This window comes from Podarcis bocagei (genome assembly GCF_964188305.1).
Source record: "Podarcis bocagei genome assembly, chromosome: 7".
In the NCBI taxonomy this organism is placed as follows: Eukaryota; Metazoa; Chordata; class Lepidosauria; order Squamata; family Lacertidae; genus Podarcis; species Podarcis bocagei.
The window spans coordinates 77,471,695-77,493,826 of record NC_138132.1 but is presented as its reverse complement, the minus strand read 5'-3'; the positions used below and the strand labels follow the sequence as shown (position 1 = coordinate 77,493,826).

At 48.1% G+C, this 22,132-nt stretch overlaps 1 long non-coding RNA gene across 1 annotated transcript; it reads left to right on the top strand.

Moving 5' to 3' along the window:
* The first annotated feature begins 17,765 nt into the window (after positions 1-17,765).
* LOC308591210 lies at positions 17,766-19,644 on the top strand. Its single transcript, XR_014010063.1, has 2 exons — positions 17,766-17,887; positions 18,430-19,644. It is a non-coding gene; the product is annotated as an uncharacterized lncRNA (long non-coding RNA).
* The last annotated feature ends 2,488 nt before the right edge of the window (positions 19,645-22,132 follow it).

Genomic DNA, 22,132 nt, shown 5'->3' with positions numbered 1-22,132 from the left:
TTGGGCAATTAATGGGATTAGCCTGCCTGCTTCTGGAAAAAAGGGGGAGAAGGAAAATGCACCACACACAAAAAGGACACAGATTTGCATAAAATTGGCATATGCTAATTTATATGCATAGGCTCAGATTTGGAAATACAGTGGTACCTTGGATTACATACGCTTCAGGTTACAGACTCCGCTAACCCAGAAATAGTACCCCGGGTTAAGAACTTTGCTTCAGGATGAGAACAGAAATCATGCTTCAGCGGTGCGGCTGCAGCAGGAGGCCCCATTAGCTAAAGTGGTGCTTCAGGTTAAGAACAGACCTCTGGAACGAATTAAGTTCTTAACCCGAGGTACCACTGTAATTACTATCCAGTCTTCATTCATCCTGATTTGCTTGCAGGGTTGTCATATATCTGGGGGTTAGCTGATGCAGAAATACATTGAAAAGTGTGGGGTGAATGAACGAGAATACGTATAAACACCTTACAAGTAAACCAGGGTGAATGCTCATAGTTGCATAACTACCCCGTAAAATATTCTGATTAACAATCGATAAAGACATGGCATAGTCAAATGCCCATGTCAGCTTTGTGTGAGGAAATCAGGATGAATGCTCAACAAACAGGGTGTCTAGGGCAGCAGCTAGGTAGCAAGTTGATGAGGGAAAGCCTCCGCCCCAGACCATCGGGAGCACAGAAGTAGGCAGTACTGGATGAGATGGAGAAGTGGATGAGGTTCAATGTAAGGCAGCATCACACATTGAGAGTTTGAGTCTGCTTATTCCAGAATTAAGGCTGATGCAGACAGATGGTGGGTGATAGAGTTGACAGAGGAGGCTCCTTCCAGATAGAGTGGTACCTCGGGTTACAGACGCTTCAGGTTACAGACTCCGCTAACCCAGAAATAGTGCTTCAGGTTAAGAACTCTGCTTCAGGATAAGAACAGAAATTGTGCTCCGGTGGCGTGGCGGCAGTGGGAGGCCCCATTAGCTAAAGTGGTACCTCAGGTTAAGAACAGTTTCAGGTTAAGAACAGACCTCTGGAACAAATTAAGTTCTTAACCTGAGGTACCACTGTACAGTTTGGCCCCCTCCTTGACTGATTGTTTGAAGGCAGCCTATATTTACAAAACCTTGCATTCTGAAACAGTTTCCGCAGCCACAATGCAGGGCCAGCACCAGACTTTAGTGTGTCCGCAACACACATGCCCAACAGCCAGGACCTTACAGCATTTCCCCTCTTTTTCTGCTGCCACAACAGCTCAGTAGTCTCTACACTGACTGGCAGCAGCTGAAGGCCCAAGGCTTCAGGCATAGTTTAAAGGCCGGCCCCTGGATAGATTGAAGGGATAAAAGATGCTTTAAACCCAGGACTTTGAGGCTCGATGGGCAACTGTCGGCCATCACTCCCCCCTGCTCTCAGCGCAAAGTTATCCCACCATTTATGCTATGCAGGGAGTGTTTGGCTGTTGCCCAGGCAACCACTCAAACACACCTTGCCTCCTGGGCCTCATGAAGGCTTCACGCGACTGCTGGGACCAGGCCGGGGAGGCCCAAGCGCTGAGGAAACAGATTCCTGTCAGCTTGCCGCTAACACCCCGAGATGCCTGAGCAGGGGCCATGAAAGGGGCTGCGGGCTGCGGGGAAGCAGGGTGGCATGTTTCACTCATGGCCTGCAAAAAAGCGAGAGTTGTGTTTGGGCCTTAGGCTTGGCGTGAGGCATCAGAGGATTTGAAGTGCACAAAGGAGCCATGGGCCACCCTGCTACCGTGCCACTGCCCCACCAGCCTCCGCTTACCTGCCTTCTTATTTACAAGCAGTCTAGGGGGTGCCACAACCTGTCAGCTTCCTCCTTCCTCAGTCTCAGTGTTGCGCCTTGTAGAAGTCCGCTGGGAGGAGGAAGATGGAGATGAAACCAGAACCAGCTGCTGCCACCTACTGGTGATCTCCCTGCCTTCTGCCCTACCAGTCCCAATTGGCACCTGCCACCTCTAGGGTGTATGGAGGAGACTCCAGGGTTGAGTTGCCCTCAGGCGCCTCTGATGTTAGGGACTGGCAAGACTCCAAAGGGGGGCAAGAGGAGGCAAGGGGGCAGGAGGGTGATCCAGGGGAAGGGGGCCATGATTTGTGGGAGTCTGTGCCGCCCATGAGAGAGGGGGAAGAGCAAGAGTCCGGGCAATCAGAGGTGGGGGAAAAGGTTCAGGAAGGTGCAGAGGCGGAAGAGACAGTCCCAGAGAGAGAGAGTCTGGCCCTCCTCCACTGTCTCCAAGGACAAAGAATGGCTTAAAGCGACAGAAGCAGCTGGAGACGCAGTTCAGGAGAAGTTGCCAGTTGCTTGAGAGCACCATGTTGCAAGAGGTGGCTCAAATGCACTGAGGCTTGGCACACTGTTGCTCCAACATTTGGGGCAGAGCGCAAATCTGAAGGAGGAGATGCTCAGCTAGCTATTTAGCAGGAGTGGTGCAAGTGATTCTTGCACCTTAGGAGCCGATGCATCTGAGTGCTTTGCCAATAAAGAACTAAACTTTCGTTTCATGTGTCCTCCTTGTGGAGGCTGGGTGTGTTTGGGGATTCGCCAGCAGGGGTGAGCGGCGATGGAGACAGCTGGAGTGTAAGGGGCAGAATGTGAGTGTCAGGCATCAGGGGGGTGGGCTCCTTCTCTAACAGCCCACTGTGCCCCTCCCTGCTGGGCCCTTTCCCTGGACCTGACTCAGCACCTTTGGCATCATCGCCAGACAACTCAGAGACCTCTCTGTCTCTCCTTTCTGGTAACACTAGAACTCATAGCCACCCAATGAAGCTGAATGTTGGACGATGCATGTCCTATAAAAGAAAGTCCTTCGTGCAGCGCATTGTTAAACTATGGAACTCACTCCCACAGGAAGCAATGATGCCCACCAACCTGGATGGCTTTAAATGAGAATGGGGCAGATTCATGGGCTATCAATGGCTACTAGCTGGAGGCAGTAACGCCTCTGAATGCGAGTTGCTGGAAACTGCAGAAGGGGAGTTTGCTCTTATGCTCATGTCCTGCTTGCAGGTTTCCCATTGGGGCATCTGGTTGGCCAATACAAGACCAGGATGCTGGACAGGATGTGCCATTGATCTGATCCAGCAGGACTAGTCAGATGTTCCTTAAGCCCAGACACCATTTGACACAGCCTGCTAGTCCCTCACTGGAGTCATCAGACGCCAGCTCCTCCCTCCTCTCCAACCAGCTCCTCCAAGATGTCTCCATGAGGCTCGTGACCAGGGGCAGTACATCCCATTTTGCCACCTGTGGCAAAATGCGAAGGTGTCACCCCTCTCTGCTGTCACCGCACTGCCCCACCAACAGAAACCTCTTTTACCCGGGTTGTGTGGTGGTGACTGTGAAGTGGCAGCAATTACGGCGGGTTCCAGCGAGGTCTGATAGAGTGTTGCCAGAAACCACTGGCTGCTTCTCCATGGGTAATGGAGGCAGCGGGGCAGATGGGATGTCTGAAGTTATTTTGCGGGCAGGCAAGCCCAGCTCATGGCAGGCAGCAAAATATCTAAAGAGCTCCTGCACAGAAGCTGGCACAGAGGCGGTAATTTGACAGTGGAACTGTCTGCCTCTAGAGGGGCTGTGCTCTCCTCCACCAAGGGCATTTGGAAGCAGAGACTGGGCAGTCATCTGTCAGGGCAGAGGCAGATATAGGGCAGCGGATATGGGGGCACTGGGCATGGTGCCAAGGATGGCACCTTCCCAAAGCTTGGAAATGCTTATCGTGTGCTTAAGCCAGCATCACAAGGGGCTGGAAAGAGGGCATCAAATGTTGGCCTCAGACAGGGTGGAATATTGCCAAGGTCAACCCTTGCTCAGGGGTGCCATAGCTGCAGGTCCCTGCAATGAGCAGGGATTGACTAGATGATCATCAAGGTCAACTTTAAGTCTCAACTTAAAACGCTTTGTCTGAGCCAGGGCCTCCCCCCATCACCGTGTGGCTTCCCCCAATGAATCCTGGAAACTGTAGGTTACCCCTCCCAGAGCAACAATTTCTAGCATGCTTAGCAAACCACAGTTCCCTGGATTCTTTGGGAAAGCCATGGCTTTAAATGAATGGTGTGCATGTAGCCTTTCTCTGTCTTGGATTTCTTATGAGATGGAGTAGGGTGGTTGTTGTTGCTTTGTGTACCCAAAAAACCCGTAAATATTTTCCTAGAAACTCAAATGTTCTGTACACAAGGAGCCTGATCCTGGCAGCAAGAAAATGCATCCCACATTCTCAACTTACGGTAGTTACAACCTCCCAAGTCAATGTGCCATTTTATAAAAGGTGGGGGTCATAGTTACCGACAGCCTTGCAACAGCTCTATTTATCAACCTGACTCCCTTTGCAAGGATGTCCAAAATTGCAAAATGCAAGCCTTTTGTCGGGGAAACAAAGGTGGTGGTTTTGTGTTGCTTTTTCATCAGGCTATGACTAATACTCCAGAGTCCAAGAGAATGTCAACAGGAGATAGAGAGTAAGGGCAGATTGTTCAGTGGCCGAGTTGGTTATGCGTTTGGCTTTGAACAACTGGAGCAAAGGGTGGATTCTTAAAACTCCTTGCTAGCTTGCGTTGGCTTAAAAGACCAGAGGAATACACAAAAGACTCGCCAGTGGGGCACAGTTTACATCACACTCACAGTGAGAACTGGTGTGGTACAGAGGCCTGGGACCAGGGTTCAAATCCCTAATCAGTCATAAAGCTCTCTAGATGACTTTGGGCCAGCCACTGGTAATACTAACCCAAACCATGCTGGCTTAGCGTGAAAGAGCAAAAGTACAGGCTCCCAGAGAGGAGATTGAGGCCACTTTGTTCCTTCTCAGTCATTTGGCTGAGCCTTGGGACTCAGCTATACAGCTGCAAATAGAACGTTTTAAGTGTGTTGTAAAGTGCAATATACAAACCTGCCACTAGATGGCGATGGTGAGCTATGGAAAATTAAATATATTTTTCAAAATGTTTTTATATGTGTGCAGAGTCCACCTTGGTTTGGCATAGCATGCTGTCCAAACCCATGCTGCAGAAAAGTTCAGCTGTCTCCAGAAAAGCCATGAGCTGTAAGCAATGCGTGTCCTACATTTGAAAATAATCAAGCAAAGATTGGATGCATCTGAACGTAAGACCATAATGAGCCTCTTGAATCAAGCTGTTGGCCCCTCTAGTCCAGCATCCTCTTTTCACGGTGGCCAAGCAGATGCCTGTGGGAAGTCCACAAGCAGGACCCGAGCCCAAGAGCCTTCTCCTCTCCTGTGGTTTCCAGCTACCGGCATTCATAAGCATTGCTGCCTCCAGCTGCGGAGGCAGAGAATAGTCATCACACTAATGGCTAATAGCCCTCTCCTCCATGAATGTGAGTAATCCCCTTTTAATCCTCTGTCCTCTGAAGGGGTCCCTGCTAGCAGTTTAAACCTTTGCAAGGTGACTTACATTTCTAAATAAAAAGCTTTCAGGTTGCATTGCAGTTGCCTCGAGGCTGTTTGTAAAAAGCTCTGCATGTTTCTATAAGCTGAACCATTGCAGCGGGAAGTATGAGCAGCAAGTTTGATAGAGCTTACTGCCAGGAAGCAATGTACAGGATTGCAGTTATAAATTGGGTTTTATGGGTATGTATGTCTATGAACTAAAACCTGGGAGGCCAAGGTTATATAATCTCTACTCAGCCGTGAATCTCACTGGGTAATACAGAGGTCAGTCACTGCCTCTCAGGCTAAGCTACCTCACAGGGTTGTTGTAAGGACCGAGGAGGGGGAGAACCATGTATACCACCTTGAGCAAATTGCAGAAAAAGGTGGGATAGAAATGGAAGAAATAAATTTTGTCCTAGATGTAATTTGAGTCCACTTTCAAAGGCAGCCCCATGGATAATGCCCTGCAGTAGTCCAACTAGGAGGCCATTAGATAACATCGATAATAACTGCTAGCCAGACTTCCCCTAGATGTGTACGTTCTGCACTAAGACAACCTCTGTTTTTGTGATAACAGGCCATTCCTGGACAACAGCGGACTCCTTTCACTTCCCGCTGGCTCCCGAGATTCCCAGTGGAGTCAGCAGACTCTGAGCGAGACCCTTTAAGTTCACCACCCCAAAGCTAAAAAAAGCTCCTTTTCTGAATGCTGGCCATTCACCTCCCGTATCACACCCCCTCCTTGCACCAAGGTTATAAATACACTGAATGTGTCTAGACTGCATCTAAACTTGGCCATGGTCACACCTTTTGATATTAGGAAGCTAAAAAAAAGGGGGGGGTTCTTTATGGACACGTGTGAGATGGAGAGAGAGAATTGACCTAGCCCCTGTTCTGCCCCCTCCATGTCTCTTTTTCCTTCGAAACAGAGACTGACAACCTTTGCTAAGGGGACCCTGGAGATCCTCTGCCCCTCAAAAGGCAGCCAGGCACCTTGCCCAGGAGGAAATGCCTTACCCCAAATCCCTTCCTGTAGTGTGTTCAATGCTCCATTGAAGGAGAGACCCTGTTCATGCTAGCTCTCTGGTTAGTGGTCTCCAGTTTTGCTTTGCACATCAGAGGATCCTTGCCACCAGCTGCTTTGCGGTCTCCAGGGCGAGCTTTCTTTTGAGATGCACAATGGCTTTGCACAGGTACATAGGAACATGACTTATACTGAATAAGACCACTGGTCCACCTGGCTCAGTGTTGTCTACACTGACTGGTAGAAGCTCTCCAGTGCTTCAGAGACAAGAAGACTACCTAATGCTGGGACTGAACCTGGGACCTTCTGCCTGAAAAGCTGGTGCTCTGCATCTGAGCTACAGCTCCCCTCTATCCCTGATCCAGGTCAAGCAGATATGGCAGGGGATGCTGAAGCAAGCACCATGTTCCTAGCAGCATCAGCCCAGAGCCACAAAATCTGAATCCTAAAATGTCTCTCTCCCGGTCCCACAACTCCAGCTCTCCTTCAACCCATTTCAAGGAAGTGTCACAGTTCAGTGGTAAAGCACATGTTTTGCATGTAAATTCCGGGTGGCAAACCTGTGCCCAACCCCAGGTGTTGTGGTAATAACAACTCCCATATTCCCTGACCACTGGCTATGTTGGGTGGAGTTGATGAGAGTCCAACATCATCAGAAAGGGCACATTCCCCATCTAAGACAACTGTGGCCCTCCAGATACAGCTGAACTACAACTCCCATTGTGCCAGATCATTCGCAATGCTGGCTGGGGCTGATGGGAGCCTGAGAGTCAAGAGAGATGCTGCTGGGGAGAGGAGATAGCGCTGTCGGCTCAGAAGGACCAATGGCCTGACTCAGCATATGACAGCTTTGGATGCTCAGTATCATGTGCCCTCTGTTGGCAGCTACTAGAATGGCACTCTGATCAATGACTTGTGGAAAACTCCTCATGAGATAAGAGTTTACAATGTGCTTCACAAATTTTGAATTTCTACAATGTGCTGATAAGCAACCTTTTAGGCAAGGGAGGCTGGTCCAGTTAGGGCAAAAGCACCACTGCCCCACCAACCTCATTTAGTGCCCTCAGCCAGCCCTCCAGCTGCCCTGCCATCTCATCGATAACCAGTCCAGAGAGTGGCCATATCAGATTCCTCCTCCTCTTCCTTAGTCTCAGTGTTGCTGCACTAAAGAACTCAGCAGAGAGGAGGATGGGGACAAAACTAGAACTAGTTGGCTTTGGCTAATATTGGCTCTGGCTCAGCCACTCATTGGCTTTGGGCTCTCTGCCTTCTGCCCCAACAGTCTCAATGGGCACCAGTCACCACTGCTTTTAGGTGCCTGGTAGAGATCAGATGCAGGAAGCAACTCTCAGTGTATTTTTTTTAATGATGGGAACAAGCGCCATGGGAGGGAAATTGGACACCAGGTTTCATGGCTCTGCTGCCCATTTGGGGTTTGTTCCAGAGCACTTCCACTCTCACCCATATACAGTGGTACCTCGGGTTAAGAACTTAATTCATTCTGGAGGTCCATTCTTAACCTGAAACTGTTCTTAACCTGAGGTACCACTTTAGCTAATGGGGCCTCCCGCTGCCACCGCGCCACCGCTGCACAATTTCTGTTCTCATCCTGAAGCAAAGTTCTTAACCCCAGGTACTATTTCTGGGTTAGCAGAGTCTGCAACCTGAAGCGTCTGTCACCTGAAGCATCTGTAACCCGAGGTACCACTGTATCAGGTTGTATATATGTGTAAATCAATGGCTACCGGGTGCCACAATCGCTCAGTGGAGCCTGCATGTGCAAAAGCAGTCTAGCTTCAAAACACAAACGCTGGAAAACAGCAAGGCTGGAAACATTCCCAGGGGATTGTGGCCCAACTTTGCCACTCCTAATAGAACCCCGCACCTGCCACTTCACTTTGCTTTGACGGACTGTTAAATACAAAGCATGAGACTAGGTTGCATCCAGCATTGATTGTAATCAGAGTATACCAACTAAAATGAATGGACATGATTAAGTTAGATCTGTTCATTTCAAGGGCTGTCCTCCAAGCAGGGCTTAGCTGAATACAACTTACTGTGTCCAGCACCTAATACTAACATTCAATAAATGTTAAAGTTCAGAGAGGCATAGGAAGTTGCCTTATAGCAAGTCAGACCATTGGCAATTTAGCTCAGTATTGTCTACAAGGACTGGCAGCAGCTCTCCAGAGTTTCAGAAAGGAATCTCTCACAGTCCTACCCGGAGATGCTGAGAGGGGAACCTGGAGCCTTCTGCATGCCAACCAGGTGCTTTACCACTGAGCTACAGCCTTTCCTTTAAGACATAGACCACGAGTTATACCACTGGTCCATCTAGCTCAGTATTGTCTACACTAACTGGCAGCAGTTCTCCAGATTTTCAGAAAGTGGTCTCTCCCAGCCCTACTTGGAGATTCCACAATCTTCTGCATGCAAAGTGCAGATGTTCTGCCGCTGAGCTAGGACCCTTCCCTCATATTCATGGGCCTGGGACGAGACAGAAGATACTGCAACATTCCCAGGCACCCTCCTCTGTCTTTCTTTTTTCTTTTTACTGCCTTCTTCACACAGCTGTAGGAGTTTATTAGTGAGAGGAGAAGCCGTCAGTTCCAGACACAAGAAGCGTTATTTAGTCTAGAGACTCTCAAAGGAAGTATCCGTTTGCACGTGAAAAATCTCTGGAATTTCTCCCTTGCTGGCCTGTGTCTTCGACACAGAAGTGCTGCTTTCTGTTCAGCCTCCCTTTGCACCCTGGATTGGACTGGTATCTCCGCAAATCGTCCCACTTGATCCTGCTCAGTGTGTGTAAGAACATAAGAAGAGCCTGCTGGATCAGGCCCATGGCCGATCTTACCCAGCATCCTGTTCTCACAGGGGCCAACCATCAAGAGGAGCAGTGGGCAGAGAGAGCTAGGGATGCAGACAAAATTTGATTCAGTTTGCATTGAAAGGCAAACCTAATTTTTACCTTTTTTAAAAAATACACAAGGTGAAACACAGCCATCATTTGAAATACATACTTCTCTTAATTTTGCATTTTGGTTCTCCAACCAAGAGATGTGTATAAAAATGCATTATATTAAGGTGTGCATAAATCCGAATATACTTGTGAAAATATCCTACAAAAATACATTATTATTAGAGGAATATATTGCATACAGAAATGAGTATATTTGGAGATGCTGATGAGGATGTTTTAATTTTTTTTAAAAAAATAAAACACCTGATGTGATAATGTGGAGAACTGAACTTAAAGTTGGAAAAATGACTAATATTGACAGATTCATCATTCCCTGGCATTGTCCTATATTACTTGATCTTGCTTTCACTGATTCCCAAATACATGACACTCAAAGAAAGAACGGAAAAGAAATAACTTTGCCTCCCCCCGCCGGCAAAAAAAGGTTTGTTTCTTTTCCTGATGAATTCCTAGGAAGCATCTCCAAGCAATTTAACAATATAAATGTCAATGATAAAACCATGCATAAAACAAAGCCTGTTTGGTGCAGTGATTAGAGTGTTGACTAAGACCTGGGAGACCAGGGTTCAAATCCCCATTCAGTCAAGAGAAGCTTACTGGGTGACATTGGGCCAGTTGCTTACTCTCAGCTGAACCTGCCTTCACAGGGTTGCTGAGAGGATACAATGCGAAGGAAGAAGAAACATGTGTAACACTTTGAGCAACTTTGTGGGAAGATGGGATATTAATGTAAAGAATTAACAATATTTTAGCTAGGTCTGTTTGAAGACGGGTACACACCCATTTCCTTCATGCACACCTGGTTTTGACACAAAACTTTCGCCCGCCTACTCCACCCAAATTCTTTGTGTGTGCTCTCCTTTCCTCCTCCTCAGTTGAATATATAAGGCACAGCTTTCCAAACTTTTCATGTTGGCGACACACTTTTTAGACACGCATCATTTTGCGGCACAGTAATTCAGTTTTACTAGCAAACCAGAGGTTCAACTAACGCCTTTCCAGCCCCGGGAGGAGAGCAGGGAGTCCTACGCACTGCAGCCGGCACACTAACATGTCGTGACACACACTTTGGGAAGCTCTGACATAAGGGATGAAATGATCTTTTAGATATCGTTAGACATCTAAGTTTGACCAAACTGCGGGAGGCAGTGGAGGACAGGAGTGCCTGGCGTGCTCTGGTCCATGGGGTCACGAAGAGTCGGACACGAATAAACGACTAAACAACAACAGACATCTAAAGTTAACTAAACAGGAACATTGAATATAGCAGCTTCCTATACAGTGGCACCTTGGGTTTACAAACTTAATCTGTTCCGGAAGTCCATTCTTAAACCAAAACTGTTCCTAAACCAAGGCGCGCTTTTCCTAATGAGACCTCCCGCCGCCGGTGCCCTTCCACCGTTCAGATTCCATTCTTAGACTGAGGTAAAGTTATCAAACCGGAACACTATTTCTGGTTTTGTGGAGTTTGTGAAGCGAGCCGTTCTTAAACCGGACTGTTCTTAAACCGAGGTACCCCTGTACTCTGAGGCAGACAGTTGGTCTGCCTAGTTATGTAAACTATCCACTGACTGGCAGCTGCTCTCATGTGAACATATGAAGTGCCTGCTGCAACAGGCCAATGGCCCATCTGATCCCGTATCCTGTTCTCACAGTGGCTAACCAGATGCCTGAGGGAAACCCATAAGCAGGACCCAAGCACAAAAGCACTCTCCTATCCTGTGGCTTAAAGAAACTGGTACAGGGGTACCTCAGGTTACATACGCTTCAGGTTACAGACTCCACTAACCCAGAAATAGGGCTTCAGGTTAAGAACTTTGCTTCGGGATGAGAACAGAAATCGTGCTCTGGCGGCCCGGCAGCAGCAGGAGGCCCCATTAGCTAAAGTGGTGCTTCAGGTTAAGAACAGTTTCAGTTTAAGAACAGACCTCTGGAACAAATTAAGTTCTTAACCTGAGGTACCACTGTATTCAGTGGAGGCAGAGCAGTGTCATTATAGCTGGTACCCATTGATAGCTTTGTCCTCCATGAATTTGTCCAGTCCTCTTTGAAAGCCATCCAAGTTGGTGGCCATCACTGACCTCCTGTTACTTGTGAGTTTGTTTGTTTTTTTTTTTTTTTAAAAAATCAGATTCTTCTATTGTGGCATAGCCTGACCTTTGTATTATAGCAGGAAGACATCTGAAGGAAGGAGTTGGCCTGCACAGGGTTAAGGAACGCAGACAGAAGAGGATGGGAAAAGCTGAACTAGCCAAACTCCAGGTGCTGATTATTCAAAAATTTCCATCCAGACAGTTGGCTCCAGTCTATCCTCTTTCCCCTATGACTTGGGCATTCAAGTCCACAAGCTTTTATCCGGAAACCCTGAGTAACAGACACCTGCTTGGATGCTTCATTTTCCATCCTTAGTCAACCTGGTGCCATCCAGATATTTTGGACCACAATTCCCACCAGTCCCAGCCAGCATAGTTAGGGGAGCTGATGGGAGCTATAGTCCAAAACAACTGGAGGGCCCCAGGTTGGGGAAGGCTGCTCAGTTGCCACTCTCTGACATCCTTGCCAGTTGAGCAAGTCCTTAGGAAAGGATTGGGCATTGCAGAAAATCTGACTTTCTGGATTCACTTCCTAAGCATGAGGACATAAGAAGAGTCAGCTGGACCAGACCCAGTCCAGCAGCCTGTTCTCACAGGGGCCAGCCAGACCCCCCAATGGGGAATCAGCAAGCAAGGCCTGAGAACAAGAGCACGCTCGGCTCTTGAAGTTTCGAGCAACTGGTATTCAGGAGAATACCGCCTCTGTCTGTGGAGTTAGAGCACCGCCATCCCTTGTGGAAGTGAAGTTTAGCTAGGCAGCTGTGTGAAAAACTCCTTCCTTTCGTCTGTCCTGAAACACCCAACCATGGAGGTTCATTCGTCAGCCCCAAGTTTAGTGTTATATGAGAGAGGGAGTGGGGGGAAACTTTTATCTTTCCACTTTCTCTAGGCCATGCATAATTTTATGCATCTCTTTTCATGTTGCCTGTAACTCACTTTGCAAGTCACCATGACCTGCTGATTGTCAGGGTTTCGTTAATAGTGCTGTTTTGTTTTGTTTTTAAAAAGGGTGGCATTGCGAAATCAAGTGAATGATAGGGAGTCTACCACAATATCATTCATTACTGGAACCAGGGTGCAGAATAGTAAAACTCTGCAGAATAATGCATACTACCTCAGTTCAATTTTGCAAAAATTTATACAGGTTGCAGAATTTTGATTGCCTGGGTGCAGAATTAATATACTTGTTCTGAGGCATAACCTTCCCAACAGATGTCTGAGTCCATCTCAGCAGGAAGAATGAGCTGGGGAATACCTCTGAGATGTGCAGAGAGCCTTTCCTTCATACCTAGATCAACCCCAGCCTAAATGGCAAGCCGGAGAACAATGGCACACCTCCTATTTTACATATGGGGCACTGCTAGTGCCTCTGAGCATGTGCAAAGGGCATTTCCCCATATTACCAACTCTCTTTTAATAGCTCCTGTACACTGCAGGAGAAATAGGAATGAGAGATGATCCTTCAACAGCATTTCAGTATGTCTCAATTGGAGAACAACCCAAAGTCTATTATTCTACAAATGAAGACCTTGTGTCTCTGGTCATGTGCAAAAAACATTTCCCATATCACCAAGGTACCTGTGAGCTGCTCTTGTGCATTGGGGGGGGGGATAGAAGTAAGAGACGACCTTTCAAGGGCATCCTAGCTTGGAGAACAATTCAACCCCTCTCATTCTACAAAGGTGCCATTGGTACCTCTGAGCACGTGCAAAGAACATTTCGCATCTCACCAAGCTTTCGTTCATTGAGGGGTGGGGATAAGAGACAAGGTTGATCTTTCAAGGGCATCTGGCATGTCTCATTTTACAAATCAGGTGCTCTTCACCCGCTGAGGACCACCCCCACTCTAACAAGGATCCTGGTCAGATGGCCTTGCCTTAAGCGAACAGCTTCTTGGAGGGCCTTCTTTTCCTGTCTGCTCCAGCGACATTGACCATAGCCTTGCTCGCTAGGCGATTAAACAGGGGGATCATTTGCCGGCAAGCTATAAATAGGCCACCAGGCCGGTGTCACTGAGTCTGTGTGTGTTACTCACAGCTGGTGTGTCAGCCAAAGTTCTCCAGTCAGGAAACGAAAGTCCCTCCCGGCTCTCGTCTCTTCCGCGGCCCTCTTCCCCTTCCCGCCTCCTTCCTCAGCAACCCTTTTCCTCTGTACCTTGAGTCCAGAAATGCAAACATCTGCCAGGTGATGGCCTAGGCCAGACCGCTTCTTCTCTTGCAGTGGGCTGGCAGGATTCCATAGGAAGCACATGAGGAGACTAGATGGTGCTTGTGACTGAAGGGACAACCCTGAGAAAAAGGGGAGACAGAACATCATGAAGAGTCCTGCAGGATCAAGCCAAAGGTCTGTCTAATCAAGTATCCTGTTTCCCACAGTGGTCAGTCAGGTGTCCAACAGGCAGGGTATGAAGGCAACAGTCCTCCCTTACTGCTACATAGGAAACGGCATTGGTCCATCTAGCTCAATATTTTCTACACTGACTGGCAGCAGCTCCCTGGGTAATCAGACAGGGGCCACAGCAAGCCCAACCTGGAGATGCCGGAAATGGAACCTGGGACCTTCTACATGTAAAGCAGGGGGAGGAGGTAGCGACATTGCTCAGTGATGGTCATTGTTGTGCCACACCAAAACCACTGGTGTGAATGAAATTTAGGGTGACATGCCAACATATTGGTAAAAAAGCCACAGTTCCATAATTCCACCGTGAAAGGAACAGAAGGGCTAGCATTTGTTAATCCATTGCTCCAATCAACATGGTCAGCGCAAACTGTGGCAAATCCTGGCCAATTCATTGGACCGCAGTCAAGGTTCAATTTTGCTGAGGTTCAATGAATGCTGGTTCACTGGCCAAGATTTGCCATGGTGTGCACTGATGTTAACTGAACCAACAGCATTATAATCAGGAAAACTGATGCCATATTCCCCATATACACCCTTAGTTGCCTCTGCCTGTCACTGTCTTTGCCTGTCTTTGGGCTCTCTGCCTTACGCCCTACCATTCCCAACAAGCACCAACCACTACTGCATGAGGTGAATTGTAGGCCAAAACATCTGGAGGGCACCAGGTTATGGGAGAGAAGCTGAGGTAGATCTCTGGTAATCTGACCCAAGATCATGTGCTTGTAATGTCATCAGTCAGTCTAAAGGATGACATTGTCAGAGTCAGGTTGTGTTGACCTTGGCAGCCAGCCATCTTCCTCATCACTTTGTGGGCAGGCGGCTTCCAGCCCCATCTGCCTGCACCGTTCTGCTGAAACCACATGCACACACATGCGGAAAAAAGCCAGGAGAAACACACACACACACACACACACACACACACACACACAACCACCCCAAAGAAAACCAAGGGCAGATGTTCTTTCTTCCCTTTCAGAGCCTGCCACACAGCTGCTGCAGCTTGTGGTTGGGGTGGGTTAGTCAGTCTGTCTGTCTCGGAGTCAACGTGTGAGACGCTGAGGTTGCATTTACTGGAAATGATGGCCAATTTGTGGCTGATTGACTCGGCTGATACTTAAGTGTTTTGCAGGAAGGATTCACAACTCAGTGGCAGAGAATATCCTTTCTGTACAGGAAGTGTCCTAGGTTTGATCCCCAGCATTTCCAGGGTCTGAGTTTTTTAAAGGATTTTGGGGTGCATCCTGGTTGGCATCCATCTGTCTCAGGGGACAATGGAGGAGTAGACCTAGAGGGGGTGAAGTCAAACCATTGGAGAGTTACAGCGCCTGCTGTGGCTGTAGACACTGATACAGGGGAGATATGTTTTGTTGCAGGTAGGGCAGATGAAGGTGTCAGGTTGTGCTGATGCAGGTGTACTATGCCGTTTCTTATTTCTGTGGTCCTTCTTCCTCTGATCACTGTTATGGTTAAACGTCCTGTCTGTCTGTCTCCAGGCAAGGGATTCCCACAGAGTGGGGGTTAATGTTGTCAGCTTTCATGTCACATTTGCAGACATATTTGTATCGCAGAGTTGGTCTGCCAATGGGCCTGGTGCCTGAAGCCAGTTCCTCATAAAGCAGGGTGCATCCACACTGCAACTATTTTGTGGGAGGGTTTAAAGCAGATACTGGAAATTAAAGTTTGCACAGTTAAAAGGCTCAGTTTCCTTTCTCCTCCTGTGATGAAGCTGCATTTGAATGTTTTAATGTTGTGTTTTTAAGTTGTATTCATTCAACTTGTTTTTATTATTGGTTGTTAGCCGCCCTGAGCCCGGCCTTGGCTGGGGAGGGCGGGGTATAAATAAAATTTATACTTTATTATTATTATTAGGGTGCTTAAGAGCATAAGAACATAAGAATGACTCACCTAGTCCAGCATCCTGTTCTCACAGTGGACAATCAGATGCCTCAGTGGGAATCCCTCATGCAGAATCCAAACACAATAGCACTCTCCCCTCCCATGTTTTCTGCACCTGGTATTCAGAAGCACCAGTTGTGGAGCCAGAGCACACACACATATGCCCTACAGTCATGACCACACACTATTTTCTTTTCTTTTCCTGTTGCCACAATTGTTCAGTACTATCTGCACTGCCTGGCAGCAGCTCTCCAGAGATTCAGACAGGGGACACTGCCAGTAGTGCCTGGAGATGCTGGGCATTGAAGCTGAGACCTTCAGCAGGCAAAGAAGATGCCCTTGCAATGAGATACAGCCCTTACCTTCAGATAGACAAATGTAGGAAACTGCCCTATACCAAGCCAGGCTCTTGGCCCATCTAGTTCAGTATTGTCTACACCGACTGGCAGAGGCTCATCAGACTTTCAGAGATAGCAAGTGTTTCCCAGCTCTGCCTGGAGATGCCACAGATTGATCCTGCAACCTTCAAACCAGAGACTGAACTGAAACACAGCCATCCTTAGAAATGCGTGCTTCTCTGAATTCTGCAGTGCAGTTCTGCAGCCAAGTAATGTGCATGTGGGGAACGGAACTTAGGCATGAAGAAGTGGATCAATTTGCTCGTCCGTAAAGGTAAAGGGACCCCTGACCATTAGGTCCAGTCGTGACCGACTCTGGGGTTGCGGCGCTCATCTCGCTTTATTGGCTGAGGGAGCCGGCGCACAGCTTCCAGGTCATGTGGCCAGCATGACTAAGCCGCTTCTGGGAAACCAGAGCAGTACACGGAAACGCCGTTTACCTTCCCGCCGGAGTGGTACTTATTTATGTACTTGCACTCCTGCTAGGTTGGCAGGAGCAGGAACCAAGCAACGGGAGCTCACCCTGTCGCCGGGATTTGAACCGCCGACCTTCTGATCGGCAAGCCCTAGGCTCTGTGGTTTAACCCACAGAGTCCCTTACTCGTCCCTACATTCCACCAAATATAATTTTTGTTATAGTACAGCTTAGATTAGAATCATTAGATAGAAATACAGCACCCTGCCCAAGGTCTTACAGCAAGCCAGTGGCAGAGTTCAAAGGAAGGGGGAGGAAAGCACTCAGACACTTCAGGCTCCAAAAAATTCCTTCCTTGTCTGAAGCACTCCTTCCTTGTCCTACAAACCAGGCCGTGAGATCAACCACGGGGAAAGCGCCAGACCAGTAGGCTGCAATGAGTACAGTGTGATCGCTATCAGTGCCTGTAGCAATTAACAAGTCCCTTTGCCCTTGTCGGGAAGCAGCAAATCCAGAGACGCCTGAGGGAAGTGCCAGGAATGGACACCGGCCCCTCAGCACCGAGCCTCCTCCCCACCCCGCTTCATGCCAGGATTGTACAAGCTCTTTGCAAAGGTGTCATAAATCTGGCAAACGACTCTGGCTGGCTCGGGCAGCTCCCATTCCCATGCACAGAGAGCCCTGCTTCAACAACACAGGTCAGGGCCTTGTCCTGTGCCAAGAAGCCAGAGCACATGGGGGTTGCATAGCAACTCCTAGGCACATTGGGCCTAGCGGCTTCTAAGTCAAGTGGGAAGAGACCAGTGGCAATTTTAGATGGGTGGAAGGAAGGGAGGCAAAGTAGAACATTATAGGAGATGGGGAACTTTTTTCCTCTTGAGGAATTGTGTGTGTGTGTGTGTGTGTGTGTGTGTGTGTGTGTGTGTGTGTATTTTAGTGTGGGGAAATAGAAGGGAAGTGAGAAAAAGCTTTCCCTCCTTAGGAACATATGAAGTTATCCTATATTGAGTGAGTCAGTCAGTTTGTACACCTAGGCCAGTATTGTCCACTCATAGCTGTCAACTTAGAGATTTGAAAATAAGGGACCAGCAGCCTCGAAAATAAGGGATCAGCAGCCAAAATAAGGGATTTTCAGAGCACACGTATGTTCAAGGCAGAAAGCCCAGCCAGCAGCCAAATGAAGCCTCAAGTGGTAGTTCCCACAGCGCAGCAACCCAGCAAAGGGGATGCAGCAAGGAAAACCACTGTCACCTCTCCCCTGGGAAGCGCTGAGCAAAGGCGAGTCCCCAGGCAATGCAGCCGATTTGATTGGCACAAGGCATGCAAGCTCCACCCCCCAGTCATTCTTAGATTCCTTATTGGGTGAGCAACGCAGCCAAGCAACACAGTTGGAGCCTCCCTCCTCCCTGGCCGGCAGGGAGGGAGAGGAGCTGCTTCCTTTGAAACCCGGGAAATTTAAGGGACATCATCAATAAGGGACAGCAGCGGGACACGGCGCTGGGATAAGGGACTTTCCCGCCAAATAAGGGACGGTTGACAGCTATGTGTCCACTCCAGGGATGGGGAATGTCAAGTCCGAGGGCCAGACGTAGGCCTCTCTATGTGGCTTTCACTACTCTCCTCAGGTCACACCCTCTCCATTAGCCAAACCCCTCACTGCCATCCTTTGCAGCTCCTTTAAGTGTTTTTGCCAGACTCCTCCCGGGGTCCTAGATCATCATACTTCAACCCACTAGGACCTTCCCCTATGTCAGAATTCTCCAGCTCCCGTGTTTCTTCCAACTCCTCTTCCAAACACACTCTCCACAATGTCTCCGCAGGACTCGTGACAGAGCCGAGCCTGACAAAGCTTCCTCTGGTTTTCATCTACCTGCAGTGTGGTCCTGATTAACTGCGGCCAGCTCTGCCGTCTCCACAAAACCATCTGGGCAACACTGCTGGCAAAGCCACCGTCTGCCTCGGCTTTGTGACAATGGGCCACAAAGACGTCTGTCCGTGCCTCTGACAGGAAGCCTGCAAAGCTTGCTCCGTGGTGTCTGCGAAATGACGCCTCTGTGGTCTCTCAACACGGGGAGGCTGTTGGAGGAGGAGGAGGAGGCAGAGATCTGCAAAATGGAGGAAGTTGGTTAGGTTGGAGGAAGGAAAGAAGAGGCCAGGAAAGCAAGGAAGCAGAGAAGGTGGAGGCAGGAAGTAGGGGAGGCAGAAAACCTCTCTCTCTGCTAGGGACCGTTGGCTGATAGGATTATATGGCCACCAACCTAGATGGCTTGGACAAACTCAGAAGGATAAGGCTATCAATGATGGCTCTGCTCTGCTTCCGTGCTTCTAAATACCAGCTGCTGGAAGCCACAGGACGAGAGAGTGCTCTTGTGTTTGGGTCCTGCTTGCGGGTCTGCCACAGGCATCTGTGAGGAAAAGGATGCTGGTCTAGGTGGGCCATTGGCCTGATCCTGCAATACTTCTCCCATCATCAATGACCATCCGCCATGTTCGGCAGAGATTATGGGGACTTTTAGATCACTGACATCTGGAGGGCCACACACTTCCCACCCTTGCTTCAGAATAGCCCAGTGGAGAGTGAAGACCCTCCAAGTGTCCCTAGTTCCCAGGGATTTGATTTTCCCGATTTCTGATTTGATCCTGGAATGTTCCACTTTTCCTTAGGATGTCCCTATTCTCGTTGGAAAAATGTTGGAGGGTATGGAGTTATCTGACCCTCCGAGCCGTCTGAAGGGAATCCTGTATAGGGAAGTTTTTAAAAAATGTTTATGTTTTTATTATGTTGGAAGCTGGCCAGTAAAATTATCATTATAGAATGGGACGTCCCTATTTCCATCAGAGAAATGTTGGAGGGTATGAGAGTGGGCAGTAGGTTGACTAGTGAGGGGCCCCTCCTGAGTCCTGGGGCCCTCGGGACTGGACTTGCTACTACTAGCTGAACAACCGCTGGGAACCAGTTCTCTAAGAATAACTTTTTAATGTATATTTTCCAACCTGTGCAGCCTACTAAAACAGCACAAACTGTTTTCTTTTCATGTGGTTTCAGCTCCAATTTGTTGCCGTTAGAGGGATTTTCCATGCCTGCATTCCTTTGCTTTTAAGAAAGTGGGAATTCCCTCCACCTCTTCCTCTAACACTACACACACAAACACACACACAACCCTCCACTTTTTAGCTTGGATGGACTTTGGTGACCGCATGGGGTGGGCAGTACCAGAAACCAGGCTCCCAATGCAGAGGTCTGGCCTAACTCCTCTCTTGGTAGCTTAAGTGAAAACCTCCTGGAATTCTCCCAGATTCCCCAAACAGGTTTCATCTCAGTAAAAGAAATCACATACCTGGAGCGATTCTGCAGTCATTACGCCAGAACGAAAAAGCTGGGCCAGTTCAAACAATTTCAAGTTCTTCTAGGCACAGAAGTGGGTCTTGCTTTCTTCACAGCATCTTCTTGGTCCGTCTAGCTCAGTACTCTTGACCCTGACTTGCTACAGCTCTCCAGCATTTCAGATAGGATACATTCCTATCCCTACTTGGAGATGCTGAAGATTGAACCTGGGACCTTCTGTATGCAAAACAGATGCTCTACCACTGAACTACAACCTTTCCCTTGAGATGTCCTTTGGTAATATGCCCTCTGGTGAGCTGTAGCACAAAATCAGCTGCTTGAGGCAATTGCCTGGTGCATTGTGGGAAATTAAAATGGGAGCTTGTCAGGTTCCAGCTGCCCAGCACTGACATGGCCAGGGAGGCTGTGTTATTTAATTTATTATGATTGCATTTTTATCACCAGAGAGAAGAACATTTGTGGCTTTTTTATGTTCTTTTTTGTCTAAAATAACTCTGCTGGCTTTGGAAACTGCCATACCATTTATTGGGCCACTGAGCCTCAGGCAGCAAAATGTATTGGGCCAGTCCCATACTCGATGTAGCATCAGCCCGAGGCATTGTGGGAAATTAAAATGGCAGCCCAAGGCGCTCACTTGGAGTTGCCTTATATGGATGGAGCTGGAAAGGCAAAAGTGGGTGAAATAATGAATACAAATTTTATTCTTTGCAGACTAGTTTTGACAGACACTCAGCCGCCTTCTCAATCCTCCATCCAGGCATGTGAGAGGCATTACTGGCTTTCAAGAACACATTCCCAACTAGGCAAAAACATTAAGGCTTAAACTGCACTATATATTTAAAGCAATATCATGCCACTTAAAAAAGTAATGGCCTTCCCCAAAGAATGATGGGAATGATGATTTGTTAGGAGACTGCAATTCCCCTCCCAGAACTGCAATTCCCAGAGTTCCCTAGGAAGAGAGATTGACTGTTAAATAACAGTTATGTACTGAGTTGAATAGGATTCAGAATGCAGAAATCTGATTGGTCCTAGAACAATAGGATCCAGAATGCAGCAGTTTGATCGGTCCACAGGAGCCACCCAATCCAGCTCTGGTGGAAGAGAATCCACAACCTGATTGGCCTACAGGAGAATCCCAGAATTAGCCAATCACGTGGGGCCCATTGTGTAAAGAATGTATATAAGGCAGACATTCTGAGGGAACTTCCATTCATCCTCACCACTATGCGCTGAATAAAGAGCTTGAAATCCACTCTCGACTCTGAGTATATTTCAATAACTCTGACAATTGTTGCTCTATGAGGGGAATAGGGATCTAACAATGCTCAGCGCCCTTGACAAATTACAGTTTCTATAATTTTGGGGGGAAAGGCATGAGGGGTTTGGAGTAGATGACCCCTTAGGTTCCCTTCCAACTCTACCGTTCAATGATTCTATGGCTGTTTAAAGTTGTATGATACTGCAGATGAGGTCTAAAAGATGGTGCAGAACACGGACAATGAGATGTGTGGCCTGGGAGAGTCCTGAGGGCCAGATAGGGGGGACTTGGAGGGTTGCCTCCGGCTCCCCGGACTTGAGGCCCCGCATTCCAGAATGACACAACATTCAACTACCGTAAGAAATTCAAATGGTGACCTTCCTACACCCAGGAGTCAAACAGAGGTTTTGAAATGTTAAAAGGTGGTGCTTGCTAAACTGAAGTAATATCAACGTGCTTTCACATGCCATTTTGGGAGTTGCACACCTGGCTGTAGAACAATCTAGGGTCTGCCCAAGGGCTAGTAGGCCTCTGACAACATGGGACTTGGCCAAGCCCTGTGAGGAATAGGAATCTAATCTCTTTCACACTTGCTCGGTGGTACGTGCGTGTTTTTTTGTTTTATTATTTTTTTTAAAAAAAGAAGAAGGAAAAGAGGCTCCAGCGTGGTTGAAATAACTCTGCTTACTGTCGGCCGTCCAAGAACAGCGAGGCCCGCTCATAAAACAGTCTCTCACATCAGTGTGGTTTTGGCGTCGCTAGGCAACGAGATATACAAAACACACCATCTCACAAGGGGCACTGTAAAACCTTATATCCCCCTCAGAGCTGGGTTTCATCTGAAGAAATTGTATCACCTAATTAGAATGGAGTTTGGTTCGCTAAAGCAAAAGTTTAGAAAGATCTCTTCACCCAA